This window comes from Rousettus aegyptiacus, unplaced genomic scaffold (assembly GCF_014176215.1).
Source record: "Rousettus aegyptiacus isolate mRouAeg1 unplaced genomic scaffold, mRouAeg1.p scaffold_m13_p_2, whole genome shotgun sequence".
Classification (NCBI taxonomy): Eukaryota; Metazoa; Chordata; class Mammalia; order Chiroptera; family Pteropodidae; genus Rousettus; species Rousettus aegyptiacus.
This window is the reverse complement of record NW_023416295.1, coordinates 62,184,104-62,199,807: the sequence shown is the minus strand read 5'-3', so window position 1 is coordinate 62,199,807 and position 15,704 is coordinate 62,184,104. Positions and strand designations below refer to the sequence as shown.

General features: G+C 39.5%; 1 protein-coding gene and 1 pseudogene across 2 annotated transcripts in view; one reads left to right on the top strand and one right to left on the bottom strand.

Annotated features, from left to right (window-relative positions):
- Positions 1 to 15,704, bottom strand: part of CACNB4 (calcium voltage-gated channel auxiliary subunit beta 4) — a 208,052-nt gene that overhangs the window by 114,294 nt on the left and 78,054 nt on the right. The window lies entirely within an intron of this gene.
- LOC118614037 lies at positions 10,751 to 10,869 on the top strand (annotated as a pseudogene).

The following is a 15,704-nucleotide window of genomic DNA, read 5'->3' as shown; positions in this document are numbered from 1 at the left end:
GGCAAGTCTGACTCCGGGTGGGCTGTCAGGAGGAAGGCACTGGATCAGGCACAGCAGCCCCTGGTTACTCCCTGCAACCCTACTCCCGAGCCCTCAAAGACTAAGAACAGATGTGAAGCTGGCTCTGCCTGCTCTCCAAGAGGTTAGAAGAATGCTGGACTCAGAATCACAAGTTGATTGAGATGGGAGAACCCCAGAGGTCACCTAACCCAGCCTTCATTTTAAGACTCAGAATGGTTAAATTGCTGTATTCAAAGCCATAATTTTCTATAGTTGAGTGAGTGTTCCTTCCCCACTCCCTTCTTATGGGGTTTTCAAAATAAGGGATGAAGAGAAATCTGGTAAAATAGGAGGCCACTTTGGTAGGGAGGTGGGGAGCCTATTTTTCCAACTCCTTTCGTTCTAAAAATTGTCAAATCACAAGTCATCTGGTCACTCACAAGCTGAATCAACTAGTAGGTTGTGGAGTCTGCCCCTAGTGTTTGGATCCACACAGAATGAGCAGTGCACCTGCAAGTCACCTAAAGGTTTCAACTCCATGCTCAGGTCAGGCTGATCCTAGAGGAGGAATCTTAGTGACACACTCAGTCTGACTTTCCCCGAAGGAACTCTGAGGAATTCTCAGAAAAATGAACTCAGAACTCCAAGAGGATCTTGGAACTGACCGTTTCTGTTCCATGATTCTCTGAACTGATGGCCAGCTGAGTAGTGAGAAGGCCCTAGGAGCTTTCCGGGACTTTTCAGATCGCAAGTCACCAGCTTTTGATCAAAGGGCCTCGGGATACCAGCACGTCTAAGTTCCAAGGGTCAAATTTCAAGGGTATTACACTTCGCTGCAACAAGAGGTGAAAAGTAACTAAGGAATTTGCAGCCTCTTATTTTTGACTTTAAGAGTTATCCAGTTAAGTGACTGATTGAGAAGACATAAAAGAAACTACCCTGTCCCCTGGTCCACTTCTCCTGCAGGAAGTTACGAAGTTATGATGAGAACAAGTCTGATAGCCTTGTGGCTCATCTTGTGTTGGTGCTTCCCACCTACCTCTTTCATCACTGAGTAGCCTCCAAAACCACAGAGCCCCAAAAAGGCTGCCTCCTGTTTTGAGGTTTCTCTGCTGGTTGTATTTGATTCACTTCCTTTCAAGTCATCTCTCATTATAATCAACAGTTCAAAGTCAAATGATCCCATGAAAAGTCATTGCCTGTATGATTCTGTTAAAAATTCCACATGATTCTCGGTGGGGAGGTTGTTGTTGGAATTTGACAAATGCCTCAACTCAGTTCAATTCAGCAGAGGAAATGGTATATGGTCCTCAGCTAATCAGGAAAGTTCTCTCGTGTATTTCACGGAAATATTACTCTCAGTTACTTTTTGTTGGCTTCAAATGTAGGGACATGGAGTTCCTTTCCGTTACCTAAACTGGGCTTTGCGTACAAGAAACCCATGGAATTGACAGCAAATACAAAGGAATAGCATTTCATTATTCCATTTGTTTGGAAAGGGGGGGGGGGGGGGAGAAAAGCCAAGAGTGAGCAGATCAGCTCAGTTTTAGACAGCCATGGTCAAAACAATGGTGTAGATTTGGAAGCTAAAGAAAATTTCGCTATCAAAATTTCCACTCAGGTTTTTACGGAATTTAACTTTTCTAAGTCAGTATAGTTATGTGTTCTGCAGCAAGACCCTGAGAGGTCAGGGAAGAAACAAAGGGACAGCGTTTGGACTCCTCATAGGTGCTCCGAATTATAACACAAGCCCAAGGCCTTTGCTCACCAAATTAGCTATGGGCATTACTTTGCTTTTTGTTTTTGTTTAAATTTTGCTAAATGACCACAGTGTGCTAGATCATTTTCTCCCTCTTCTGCTCTGTAAAAGCTAATCCACTCACTCATTTGCCTCTAGAAATCTTTGTGGCATGGCAAGCATTAATATTGTAACCCATTCCCTCCCTAATAGGTTTCAGACAGGTGGTGCCGGCAGGGCAGACAAAGAAATGAAAACAAAATAACATACTACGATCAATTTCTTTTTTTAGTAGTCCCCTGGGTTTGAATTTAGACCTCACTACCTAGGCAAGCATGTCCTTGAGTCTTTCTGGGCCTCATCCACAACCTGGAGATAATAGTTCTAGACTTAATGAGTTGATATATGAATGGTACATAGAAAGTTCTTGGCACATAGAAGGCAGAGGAAAGAATTGGCTTTTTTTTTTTTTTAAAGGTAAGTAGTATGGAATCAGGGCTGCCTATGTAGCCCAGCTCCAAGGGACCCCACATACTGCAATTTGTGTGACTGGGACTCCTGGAGCAATGTAGTAGGAATACTATGCAGCAGGGGCTCCGGAGCCAGACGGCCCTCGTATCCCTGCTGTGCCACTTCCCAGATGCACAACACTCGGCAAGCTACTCTGCCTTTCCGTGCCTCCATTCCCTTATTTATAAAATGAGGACTATCCCAAGATTATTGTGCATATTAAAAGCCTTGACAGAAGAAAGTGCTCAGAATGGTGCCTGGCATACACTCAATGCTCCACAAGCATCAGCTGCTTCTTATCTTTGGGTCTGGTACGAAGCCCTGGTACCCTTTGCCTCTGGGATGGGATTCCTAATATTTGCCCGTGATGCTGCCCTGGTCCTGTCAACCAGGTCTCAGCCAACAGAGCTGAGATCAGCATCCTGCCTCCTGTTGCCCTACTTAGGTTCATGCCAGCCTCCTCCCGGCTGCCTACCTGCTTCATCTGGCGAGGCCGATTGCTCCTTATGCTAAAGCTGGGTGGAAGCCCAGGTCACCACAGTCTGACAACAAACCTCTCAACCCTTCAGCCACCCCACTGAACTCTGCATCTTTTCTGTGTGCCCTGGGTACCCACTGCTCTCACACTGACCTTCTCAATGTCCTGGCCTTTTGTCAAACTAGAATTCTGACCTCCATCACACCCACCAGCTACTGCACTGCTCTAACCTGTCACAAGCCACTGCCAAGAAAATGTCCCCATGAAAATCCTGTAACACACGCTACTACAGGTTCTTACCAAGGAGGAAAGGGGAGAGTGAGAAAGACAGAGAGAAACAGAGAGAGACAAGGATAAAGAAGAAGACAGAAAACTCTAGAGACACTCAGAGGAAGAATGAATATATAGACTAGTTTCCCTCCTCCCTGCCATTCTTGATGGCTCCGGGAAAAAAATAATACTTCATAATTCATAAAAGAGTGAGCGTAGGTAAGGTAAAAAATTCCCATGGCCTATTCAACTTGCCAGAAACTGACAGATCCCTTCCCATGATTGACGTATTACTCAGAAATCTCTCGCTTTCTAAAATTTCTGTGAAAAAATGCCAATCTCTTGGCAAAAGCATTCCATACAGCTGCAATTTTCATTAACACTACACAACTTTATTCTCTATTCTCCTCCAAAATGAACTGAGGAGACTGGTCCAGCTGATCCTCTTCTTGTTGCCTATACATTGGTCAGCTAATATTATCATTGCTAATTTAACAATTACAACTTCCAATTGCTGACTGTTCTGCACTATTTTAGAGGCTGGGAACTCGAAGATCAACAATACATGACTGCATTCTCCTGGAAGCAACCTGAGGATGGTGTTGTATCAATACTGAATATCCTTGAGACAGAAACGGAACCAAGGAGATGGTTGCAATCAAAGCTTTCAATTTTGAGAAGCTCCAGTGAGAGCTGGAGAATAATTTGCTTCTTTTTCTGCAAAGCTTCAGCAGGAGTGAAAAGCAGGAAAGGGGGATGGAAAGGACCAATTTCACTCATGAACAGGGCAGAAAGGAGTCAGCCACCAACTTACTACATGGCCTTCGGAAAACCACTTCCCGTGATTCTAAATCTGGTACAGAGAGTAAACGGTTCAGTTTCTTTTTTATGTAAAATTTGTAAAATTTTATTTTCTATTTGTTACTGCTTTTCTGTAGAAATTCATGTTTTTCCCTCCTAGCGGGAGTTTTTCTCTTTGATGTGATAACACAGTTTATGTACAGATTCATTCAATAACCTAATAAATATCCATAAATGCTTATTGAGTACCCACTAACTCCTCCAAACAGAAATCAGATGGTGTGAGCTCCTATTTGAAATCTTTCAAAGCTTCTAATTGCTCTTAAGATAAAGACCCAAATTTCTATCACGGCCTCAATGTTTCTCTTCTCGCATCTCTTATTTTGCGCTTCTGTCCCCTTCACGCACTGCTCTACTGCCAGCCTGGCCTTCTTGCACAAATCATATTCCCTCCCACCACCAGACTCTGCCTATAATGAGCCCTTTGCCTAAACCGCACACGTCCCCCGCCCCACACACCTCCGTGCACACACATTAGTGAGATTGATGAATTAATATATGTCTTTAGAATGTGAGTTCTACAGAAAGAGGAATCGGATAGCTTCTTACTCACCATTATATCCTCACTGCCTAGCATAGTGCCTTCCACATATACGACTTTCAACAAATGTGTAAATAATTCATTATGGCCCTGAACTCCTTGGCTACTTCTGCACTGTGGCTGCCAAAATAGGGCAATAACTAAGAACAAGGCTGAAATGCTCACAAAGTGAAATGTGTATGTTTTTTATACATTTCATGAACATCCCTAGAGGGTCCTCACCAAGTTGTCCTCATGCCCTGACTGAGGGAGAATGGTCCTTGTCTAGAATCAGATTCTTACAAATTAAATAATCTACATGTGATATAAGAGGTGTTGTTTTAACAATGTCTCTGTTTCAAAGAAAACATAACTTACAATGTGTTGATAGATTTTTTTTCTTTTTGGTGATGGAGAAAAAGCCCCATGATGTTTCATACCTCATACCTTTGCACACGATGTTTCCTCTGTATGGGAGGCTACTTCCACTCTGCCAAACCACACCCTTGACTTTTTCTTTTTGGTGAATTCATTCCTTCTTTATATCCAATGTAAATGTCACTAAGACCTTCCCCAAATCCCTCAGACATTAGACAGTCCTCCTATACTCCCATGGCACTCTATTCTCCTACACTTCTTTCTACTCATGGGCCTACCACATAATAGTGTAATTCATCCAGTAGACGTGTTTCTTCTACTACAAAATGAACAACTCAAGCAAGAACCAGGTCTTACTCAGCTTTGTACCCCAAATGCTTCATTCCATAGAAGAGCCTCAGTAAATACTGGCTGCAGGAACTGAACATGAAAAGAATACCCAGATTTTGAGCCCAAATGACACTGCTTCCATCATAATTCATGCAGCCTAGTCTAGAAGATGTTTGAGGTCTTACAAAGAATCAACAGAGAAGGGAATGAATCTGAAATTGTGAGGCCAATTTTATGGCTGCTATGGATTAAGGAATCAAACCACAAAATGGAAAGGAGTCAGGAACTGAGGTGTAAGGTGGATTCAGGTTAGTGACAGAGGCTTCTCATGGGTGGAATCTATGGGCAGAGGGGATATTGGTGGACGATGAACAATGGCAGTTAGGGTCTTAGGATGTTTCCCCAAACTTCATTGCCCCAAAATGTATTTTTGGAGAAACACCTATTTCCTTTCATAAGAGTTCCAGACTATGTGCCCCTCCAGAGCAGGTACTATTTCTTATTTGTCTTGTTAATATACCCCTTTCTAACCAGAATCTATCACAATAACTGGAAAATAGAACTTCAATAAATACACAGGGAAAGCTGAATAAGCCAGTATGATATTGATGACCTCCACAATAAAACATAGCACTGAATGGACCAAATGTCTCAAGTTCTATCATATCTCATGCAGCCTTAGGCATCAGATGTGCTAGAACCTCAACAGGGGAGTAGGGAAACTGACTTACTAAAAAATACTGAGCTTAAAGTAGCATACTCATTCTAGGTCCCACCTATAAGCAGACCCAGAGCTTGTTAAAGTACTTCTAGACTTGAGTAGGGCTGTCTCAGGCAATAGATTGGTCATAGACTTCAGGTTGACAGTTTTTAGTTTCTGAAACTCACTGAGTGGTAATGAGAGAATGGTGGGTTTTGGTGCATGCTGCTGAACTTTGACTTTTGTATTATTCTAGATGACTAAAAGCCCTAGTATCTATCCTCCATTTCCCCCTTTTAGCAATAAACCCCATTCCACCCCCAATTTTGGCAAGGGATATGGCTCTTGAACTAGGAACTACATTCCACAGCCTCTCTTGCAGCTAGATATGACCCTGTTCTTGGTAATGGAATGCAAGTGAAAGTAATGTGCCCAACGTACATATCACATCCTTGAAAGGATACTGATTTCCCACCACACCCTCTCACCCATTCCTTTGGACATGGTGCTAATGAACCAATCTGCCATACAGGTGAATGATGAAGAGTAATTAGGCTAGAGAAACCTGAGTCATTAAATTACCTGTGGAAAGAGCTACTCTGCTCTCCTGGACTACTCTCCTGTACTGTTAGGTGAAAAAGAAAAACACCTCCATCTTATTTAGGCACTTTACTTGGGGATCTCTTTTGTGAAGTAGCTTATGCTTTTAAATACCAGCTGCAAAAGTAACTAAAATATATACAGTTCATTAGAACAGGAACAAGGCAACCAGAAAAATATGCCCAGAAGGTAAGCACTGGACTCAGAAAAGGGCACCTTCTTGGTTGTGTCATTTCTTCTAATTCTTCTTTCACAAAATACTCACAAAACCAAGATAACGGTCAGTTATAGCAAATACCCACCCAACCCTCATCGCGAAGAAAATCAGAACATTGTTATGTAAATGCTAAACCACAATGTCTATTTTCCGAAACTAAAGATTAGAGACAAACACAAAATGTTAATAAGCTAAAAACATATAAATTGCCATTTTTTATACTGCCTTTTCAAAGCTTAGATGAATTCAAAGAAAATCTTCAACTCTATTGAGTTTTTTAACTGAAGTAGACCACTACAAAGGGGAAAATATTCATCACCTTTGAGCAAAGTCCATAAAGATTTCCTAATGAAGATTTGGATATTCGATATAGTTTCTCTTAGTTCCCAATCTGTTTGGTCATTACCTTTGCAGAACTGGATAATGAATTAGTTGGAGCACTAAGTCCAAATCCTTTCCCCAAGTGGCACAAACAGAAACAGGCTGAGTTACTTGATCTAAATTCTAATTCTCAGAAGTGATTCTTACATCAAATACTTAAGGAAAATAGTAGTCATCCTCATAAAGAAAAAAAGGATAAATTTGGGGACAAATAATAAACTACTGTACATTTATACTGATTGAAAATAGAGTAGAATGTAAAAAAAAATAATAATCCCTTATATCTGTAAATATGTCTCATAAATCCAAAAGCATAAACAAATTCAGCATAGAGACTTTGGTAACACACACACACAGACACACAAACACACACACAAACACACACACTGGGCTTCTCAAAGTTGTTTAGCAATGTATATTTCCTAATAACAGAAAGTGACTTCTTAAATATTTTAAAAAGATACATTGGAAATTAAAAGTACCAATATTCAAATAAATACTTAGGTACCACGTACTTGACAGCACCCAAACTCACTGCATTTCTGAACCTTGTGTGGGAGAGTAAGCCATAAGTACTACTTGACCCTCAGGTCTTGTGTACATTAGAAATCTATTTTCTTTTAAACTGAGAAAGGCAATAGCATCATAATTTTCAAAAACAGTAGTTTAAAACAAATTATATCTAATATTCCAAGTTATTATTTGAACATCAAAATAGCTCTAAATAAGTATAAAATACTACAAGATAGTAAACTAATAACTAGTGAATCTAATAATGTCAAATTATAATGTTCTCTAGTTTTCTTGGGCTCCTCTAATTGTCCATTTAAGCCCATGGATCCCACAAACAAGGAGTAACTGTCTTAACATAATCTGGATATGTGTACACACAATGAAACAGATATAACAGACACGAATGGTCAATTGCTGAAAGTAAGGAAAAAATTCATAAACACACTGCTTTCAGAGTACTATCACCAGGCATTAGGAAAAGGAATATTATTAGTAAATGTTCAGATTATCTTAACTTAATGAGAAATTATGAGTTTTTCCCTCTCAGGTACCTTTAAAGCCTTCCATCAAAGCCTTGAACTAAAAGACAATGTCAGGCAGATGGCCTGTGGGCCCCAACTAATATAGGCTTAATTAAAAAAAAAAAAAAATTATCTACTAAAATAGTAAGGCATTAACCAACACAGCAACTCTGGAAATCATTACTCGACCTTCAATCAAGGAAATCGACTAAAAGTTTGGAAAGAATAAAAAGTCCAGCAGGCAAAGGGATGCTGGAACTAACTTTATAACTGGAAAGTCATTCGTTTCCTTTCCCATTCAGCTCTTATTGGTCATGTTTACCTCATTTAATGATATGCTTGATGAACGTACAACAACCAGAAAGATCTGAAGGGTTAGTTAGCAACCATGGGAAAGTTTCCTAACATCACACAACTCTGAAACAATAAGAGAATAAAATGTATTTTTCATTTTATTCATCCTCCATCTACTTGTCAACTGTCATCTCTACTCTACATCTTTCTCACTTTATCCTTACTTCATCCATTCATTACACTTTCCCCCAAACCTGTATGTGTTTACAATCCAGCTTCCTGCTGCTTTTTATGCTTGAAACCAACTTAAGCATTTTTTTTAATCTACTTAAATTTTCCACAAGTCTTCTCTTCATAAATCAACTCTCTATAAAGAAATCTTCCACTGCCAGTTCTTTCACAAAATTTTTGTTTTTAAAGCATTTCCAATCATAAATAAAATGTTTTTAAAGTGGTATTGTAGAAAACATGCAAAATTCAGAAAAGTACAAAGACGAGAATAAAAAGCTACTGAAATATGATTACTATTAATACTTTGGTGTCTTTCTCTATATGCATTTTGTTTCACATTTAGAACATGCTATATGTAAACTTTTGTATTCTCTTAACAATAACAACTCAAGCATTTTTTCATATTGCTAAAAACTCACAAACATGATTTATCAGAATTACATAATATTGCATCATATAAATATAATATACAGTTCTCATTACAAATAATGTTAAAATTTTATTAGTCTGCAATTCTTGGGCTAGACTCCCAGATATTCTTGGGTCAAATGTATAAACATTGTAAGCCTCTTGATTACATTGCCAAATGTTGTACAGAAAGATTCTACCAATTTACATACCTATTAGTTTGATGTGAAGTTCTAATTCTTAGCTCTATCACCAATAATGGGGCAAGGGGGAACCTAAGGGTCCAATTTTTTCATCTGTTCATTTGATATGCAAAATGTGGCATCTCCCTGCTGCTTTCTTTACTTGGCATTTTTTGCTAATGAACATATGTATGTGAATATATATATATATATATATATATATATATATATATATATATATATATATATAACACACTGCATTTTTTCGTAAGCATGGCAAATCTACCATCTCTGAGTGAGTAGTTTCCACATCTAAATAACAGACTGTGATGTTCTTGTCCCTCTTGGGATAAGATCTTATGAAGACGGCATTTGAGGCAATGGCCCTCAATAATGGCGGAAGATCAGAATCACCTGAGAAGATTTTTTACAACCCACTTATACCCTGGAAATTTAAACTGAGTAGAGTGTCTGCCACCTATATTTTCTAAAAATCCCACTGCTATTTTGTTAGGCAACTAAATAAGAAGACCACTGGGCTAAGACTGCAATGGTTAAATATCACACTTGTCAGGTGAACAGATGACTGCATGCAATTCTTTACACATATGACAAAGACCATTATGTCCTAAACCATCATTTTATTCTATGTGCTGGCTTTACATCCATAAAGCAACTTATGCATCCTGTGAGTTCTACTTTTACCAGGTGACATAACATTGCCCATCTAAGAATGATCTTGTTTCACATGAAAAGAAAGTAATCTAAATACTTATGTACCTTTTGTTTATATACCAAGCAATTGGCAGTATTTATTCAGTAGGAAGGATAAGCATCCAGTGTGAATTTCCAAAATAGTACCTCTTCCAGCTCAAGGAGGGCTTCTGCCTGTATTCTATGGGCAGAATGGGCAAGGTTAAGTATTCATATCACTTACTGATTTATGGTGATGTTTATCAAAATATGAAGTCCCAGCTAACCCCTGGACCCACACCCAATCCCACTCCCATCTCTAAGCCATCAATTACACTATTAAGCACTGCATTGGAACAGTTAATGGCTACTGATATTAGTATCACATATCTTAGTATACTTATCAACCTGACATAACCTGGGCTTAAGAAGTGTCCTCATCTCACTCTAGAGTTAGGTTAGCTAACACTATAATGGGGAAAAGAAGATCTGATGTTAGAAAAGTTTCTACCATATCAACTCTGGTAAATACCATCTGGCTGGAATACATTAGCATAAGAGTAGCCTGGGCCCAATCAGATTAGCATAAAAGTAGCATTGCCTGGACCTGAGTGCTACCTTTAGCTTAATCTCCTACTGGGGATTACAAATTGAACAGTTATAAATCATTAGCACAAGAAGGTCTGAAAGATTTTTTTAGAGATTGTTTCTTTCCCTCTGAGGTGCTAAAAGTGGTCATCCCTTACCACCATAGAGGGACCATTCTAGAAGAGAGGAAGGAGGCCACCAACCTAAATACTTACATCAGTAAGTACTGAGCATGAGCACCTACGCTGTCAGGTCAGAATGAAATGAGTAAACTTATGTCCTTGACAAAATCAGGAGTGGAAAACTCACTCCAATTTTCCAACGAGAAAAGCAAGGGGACCGTGGCCATGCCACCCTGAACTAGCCCGATCCCGTCTGATCTAAGAAGCTAAGCAGGGTCGGGCCTGCTTAGTACTTGGATGGGAGACCATCTAGGAAGACCAGGTACTGTAGGCATAAAAAATGAAAAATATGGGATTGTAAACTGACAAGGTCCTTGCAATCTGTGAGGTCAACCAAAGGTTGCCTCGCCTAAAAAAAAGAAAGAAAGAAAGAAAGAAAAGAAAAGAAAAGAAAAGAAAAGAAAAGAAAAGAAAAGAAAAGAAAAAAGAAAAGCAAGGGACAGATTTTCAAAATTAGGTAAAATATGAGTCCAAATGAATTATTTTATTTGTTCTGCAGATAAATTCTCCGAAGTATCAGTATTACCATGCCAACCACCTTGTGCACTAGGCATAAATTAACTGATAATGATGGATAGGCTATTTGAATTTCAAAAATTAAATATTTATATGGCAATGAACATTCTTTGTGGTTTACTACTACAGCTCAGAGCCAGTGCTTCAATCCCTGGGCTTGGCTGAGTTCAGAGAGAAGTGAAGTGAACACTGTGTTTCATTCTGTTCATCTCTCCAGGAGCTATCTGCCTGCCTTCGAATTGTTTCTGCCATGGACTTCATCCTCAAACAAGCCTCAGGACAGAAAAACTTGGATGCCACTGAGCATAATAAGCTGTGATGATGCATCCAAAAAAAAAGAGGCAGGGACTTTGTTGATGTTTTGAACTAAGTGAAACAATAAAAGCATTAACAAGTGTACCAAACTTGATGATTGGAATTAACAAACCAGGACACATATACAAAAGTGTAATCACAAGGTCGCACGTTCACACCTAGGCATTTAGCTGTGTGTCACTGTAAATCATCAAGCCAGCACTTTCCCTCCCCTTCATTTTTTTTATTTTTCTAAATTTAGTGCCATTATAAATGCTGTTAACTCAGATTACTTAGTACCTAGGCACAAGGAGAGTGAATCATAATTTTGATGAGATCCACCAATTTAAATGTCTTCCCTTTGAGTATTTCCATTTCCAATGACAGTATCTCAGTCACTATGTAACATTTTCTAGTGTTCATTCTTGACGATTTATATATCTGCATAAATTTGCCTGAAAAATGCCTCTATATATATTCATTAGAGATTGTACCCCTCCTTTTGAAAATTTGATTCTATGAAATAATTTTTGTATTCTCTTTTTATTACCAAATGAAATACAATTGTTTTAAAGCTCTTAAGTCTTAGATGGACGATACACTAATCTAGAAATCAAAATAAAATCTTAACTTTTTTTCAGGTGATTGGCTATAAGTTAATGTTACTGTTTGTCAAAGTGGACAACAGCAAGAGGAGGACAAACCAGGCTCCTCCTACCCAACACGACTTCTCCTACGTAGTCTTCTAACTGTCTCTCATTGACTAACATCCACTTGCTTTCTGGCCCCATGAGCTCTCCTGACCCTCAACACTTCCAATTTTATCGAATACATCAGCCCTTCCTATGTCCACTTCACCCAAACACCGCTTTAATCTAAAAACTTCCCCTGTACCCTACACCGGAGTGGATACGCAGTCTGATTTTTAAAAATCAAAATTATTCTAGAGACTGAGAAGTCCAAGATCAGGGTGCCAGTAGATCTGGTGTCTGGGGTGAGCCCTCTCCATGGTATGCATATGCTCTCCTTGCCATATCCGTACATGGAGCAGAGAGTAAGCTCTGCTGTCTCTTACTCCTCTTATAAAGGCACTAATCCCATCATGACCTCATCTAAACCTAATTACTTCCCAAAAGCCCCACCTTCAAATACCATCACACGGAGAATTAGGGCTTCGACACACTAACTGGGGAGGCAGGTGACACAAACATTCAGCCCGCAACAACTGCCCAGCACTCCTTCTATATCTATCATTGGTTTTCTCCTCGGTCCACACAAATTGTCATCAATCTGAAACTCCTACCTCATCCCTCTTCTTTTACCATGAACAGATTATCTCTGTTCCCTATTCCCAGGAGCTCTATCCCACAAATCAGACCTCCTTCCATTCCGTTTCAGTGGAAGAGATGCCCTTCTTCCTTCTAAGGTTGATCTCTTCGCCTGTGCTCAGAAGCCCAATTTCTTTGCCCTCGTTTGTTCTCTACTGTCAGTCTAACCCATGCCTCTCTTCTGGCTGTTACCCATCACTTTCAAAAACAACCACCCTTCCCGGGGCTTTCCTCTTCCCATTATAAACTATAAACTTATTTCTATCTTTGCTTCATAGTCGACCTTACTTTCTCATTCAAAAGTCAGCCTAGGCACCTCCTGACTTGGAAGTCTTATAAACACACAGCCCTCTCCAGTCAGAGATTACATATCCTCGCTGCAGGGTCTCCCAGATCCAGGTGCCACCACAGCATAACACTTATCACACTTTGTCCTCCATACCCACTGCCACACCTGTTACATAAAACGTGCCCTCCAATTTTCTTTTTTAATACTTGAAAGAGTTCTACAAATTATGAGATGGACCTCATTCTCCATAAAGGAATTCCTTGAAGCACATTCTGATTCTTTTTACTCTCTGACACACCAACATCACAACACTGATCCTGATGACGCCACAATTTCAACTGAGTGAGCAAAGAGAACAAAGGAGCAGTAAGTCGACTGCATCAGAAAAAGATGACCATGTGCAGAGACACAGAGTAAGAGATACGAGAATTTTCAAAAATTAGTTTAAGAAAATGGCAAATAAGTCTATTTACGATCTTGCTAATAATTTGTTTAAAACATCACTTTAGAATGTGATTTTCCAGTCGGGAGTTGGTGAATTGTATAGCGATGTAAAGTGACATAATTTAGTGAGAATACATTTACAATGAATCACATATGGATTACAAATTACACTAAAGTTCTTTCAAAAACTGCATGTCTAAATCCTATTTATCTTTCGAACTTTGGTTACATCAGAAAATATCTGATAGAAGCCTGCTCATGACGGAATTCAGCTTATCTCTAACACATTCCCATCAAAATAGCATTTACTGAATCTCTTAGAAAGAGGGCTTGGCTATTGCTCGAAACATTGGAATTGGGCAGCTCATCACCTAATTTGGAGCTCAGCTCCACGTTAGCATTAGGACTCTGAGCACAGGAGTTCCACTTCGGCAACTCAAGTTAGCTATTAACCCATAACATTTAAGATCAAAATTTCAGATTGGATGGAGCCTGGCGTGGGGAACCAGTGTTCCCAGAAGTTGGCTTTCACAGTTGTTAAACTCACTGTGGAATCTCTCTTCATGTTGTTCCCTACTGAGACAACTGGGTTTAATTCCTTCCTTGTCTCAAGGTGAAGGAATTGACCACATGATTTTTCCTTGTCTCATCTTACAATCCTACATGTGTGGTTTGGAATTGGGAGTGGCCATTAGGTGCCAAACTCTGAAAATGTGTCAAATACCATGCCCATAATTGAAAATGGAATGTGAAGGATGTGCCTCTAAGTTCCTCAAGCCATAACCATCTGAATACAAGGCTTCTGAAAGTCTTTCTTTGGCATGAGCATAAGAAACAATCCTTTTCTTCATTTTTCCATTTTTCTGGCTTCCAAATTAAAAAAATAATAATAATAACTTTATCTACAGGGGTTAAAAGGAGATGCTGAAAGAGATGCTTCTAATGATCTTTTCGTCATTCCAAATGGCAGTTGTCTTAATGCGGCTTCCCCCACAGCAGAACCTAAGATAAAGGTCTTTAGGAAGTGATCTCAGGGAAAAAGGACAGTGAACTAGCCAAGAAGGAAAAGCCAATGAAAAATGCATTCTCAATTTGCCATTTTAGGTAAAGGGCTCAATCCCACTGAGGACTTCTGAGCAACAGTAATATGCCCTTTGAATTGCCCCTCTGGAGGATGACAGGTTAGCACATTTATCATCAACTCTCCTGACCCATTGTTTGAGAGAGTGTTAACTCTTTTGCATTTGGGACAGGCTTTAGCAAATATTGAGTAAACTCCAGAGGCTGCAGAAGTAAAAACCCTGAGGGAAAAAAAGAAAGAAGGTAAGCAGGCTTCATGCATGAGAATTGGCCACCCCAGCTGCAGCTGAAATCAGAGGCACCCAAGGCCCAAGACATGGCATAGGGCCCAAGGAGTAACAGCTATAGGTATATGTGGGTAAAAAATTCTCTATGCAGTATGGCAAGCTATGCTTACTATTTTTTAAAAAGCACTCTTCTCTTCAGTTTGTCCCATTTCCTGGGGATTTTAATTAATAACAGTGTGCATTTGCTCCCTGTATTATTAGTTTATCTTTCAAGTAATTAAGAATGAAATGTAAGGGCAACTATAGCTTTGGGAGGTTGTTAAGTACATAACGATGGAAGGAAAAGAAATACAATAACTGTTGGCAGGAGCCACTAAGTGGATACCGACTCTGGAGGGCTTTTACTTACCAACACAAAGTCCCAGCCTTTTCTGTAAACAGCATAGCTGTTTCCCGTGTCACTATGATAGCTCCTGACAGGTGTGAAATCAAATCAAACCCTTGGGGAGCAAATTTAAGCATCTGGGAAAGCTCCAACCAGGCCGTAGCCACTGTGTCAATCAAAAAAAATGTAACTCTCAGCACCATTTCTTCCTTTATTCAAACTGGGACCCATCCTGTCACCCCAAGAAAAAACTGATCCTATGAGCACTTAGTCAATGCAAGCTGAACATTTCACATTTTTTTAATTGACCTTTACTCCTGCAAAATCAAGGTCAAGCCATGTCACTAAAGCAGCTTTGGAAATATTCTGCTTCCTAAATTGCAAATGGTTTTGTAAGTACCACAAACAGAAAACTTCAGTTCTCACTACTGTCAAAATGACACCTTTATAGGCTTCCAAATTCAGTATTATTGTTTTCCTCACACACACTGACAGGGCCGAAATTGTGTGGATCTCACAAGGTTCTCGACTCTGGTGCCTTTTTTA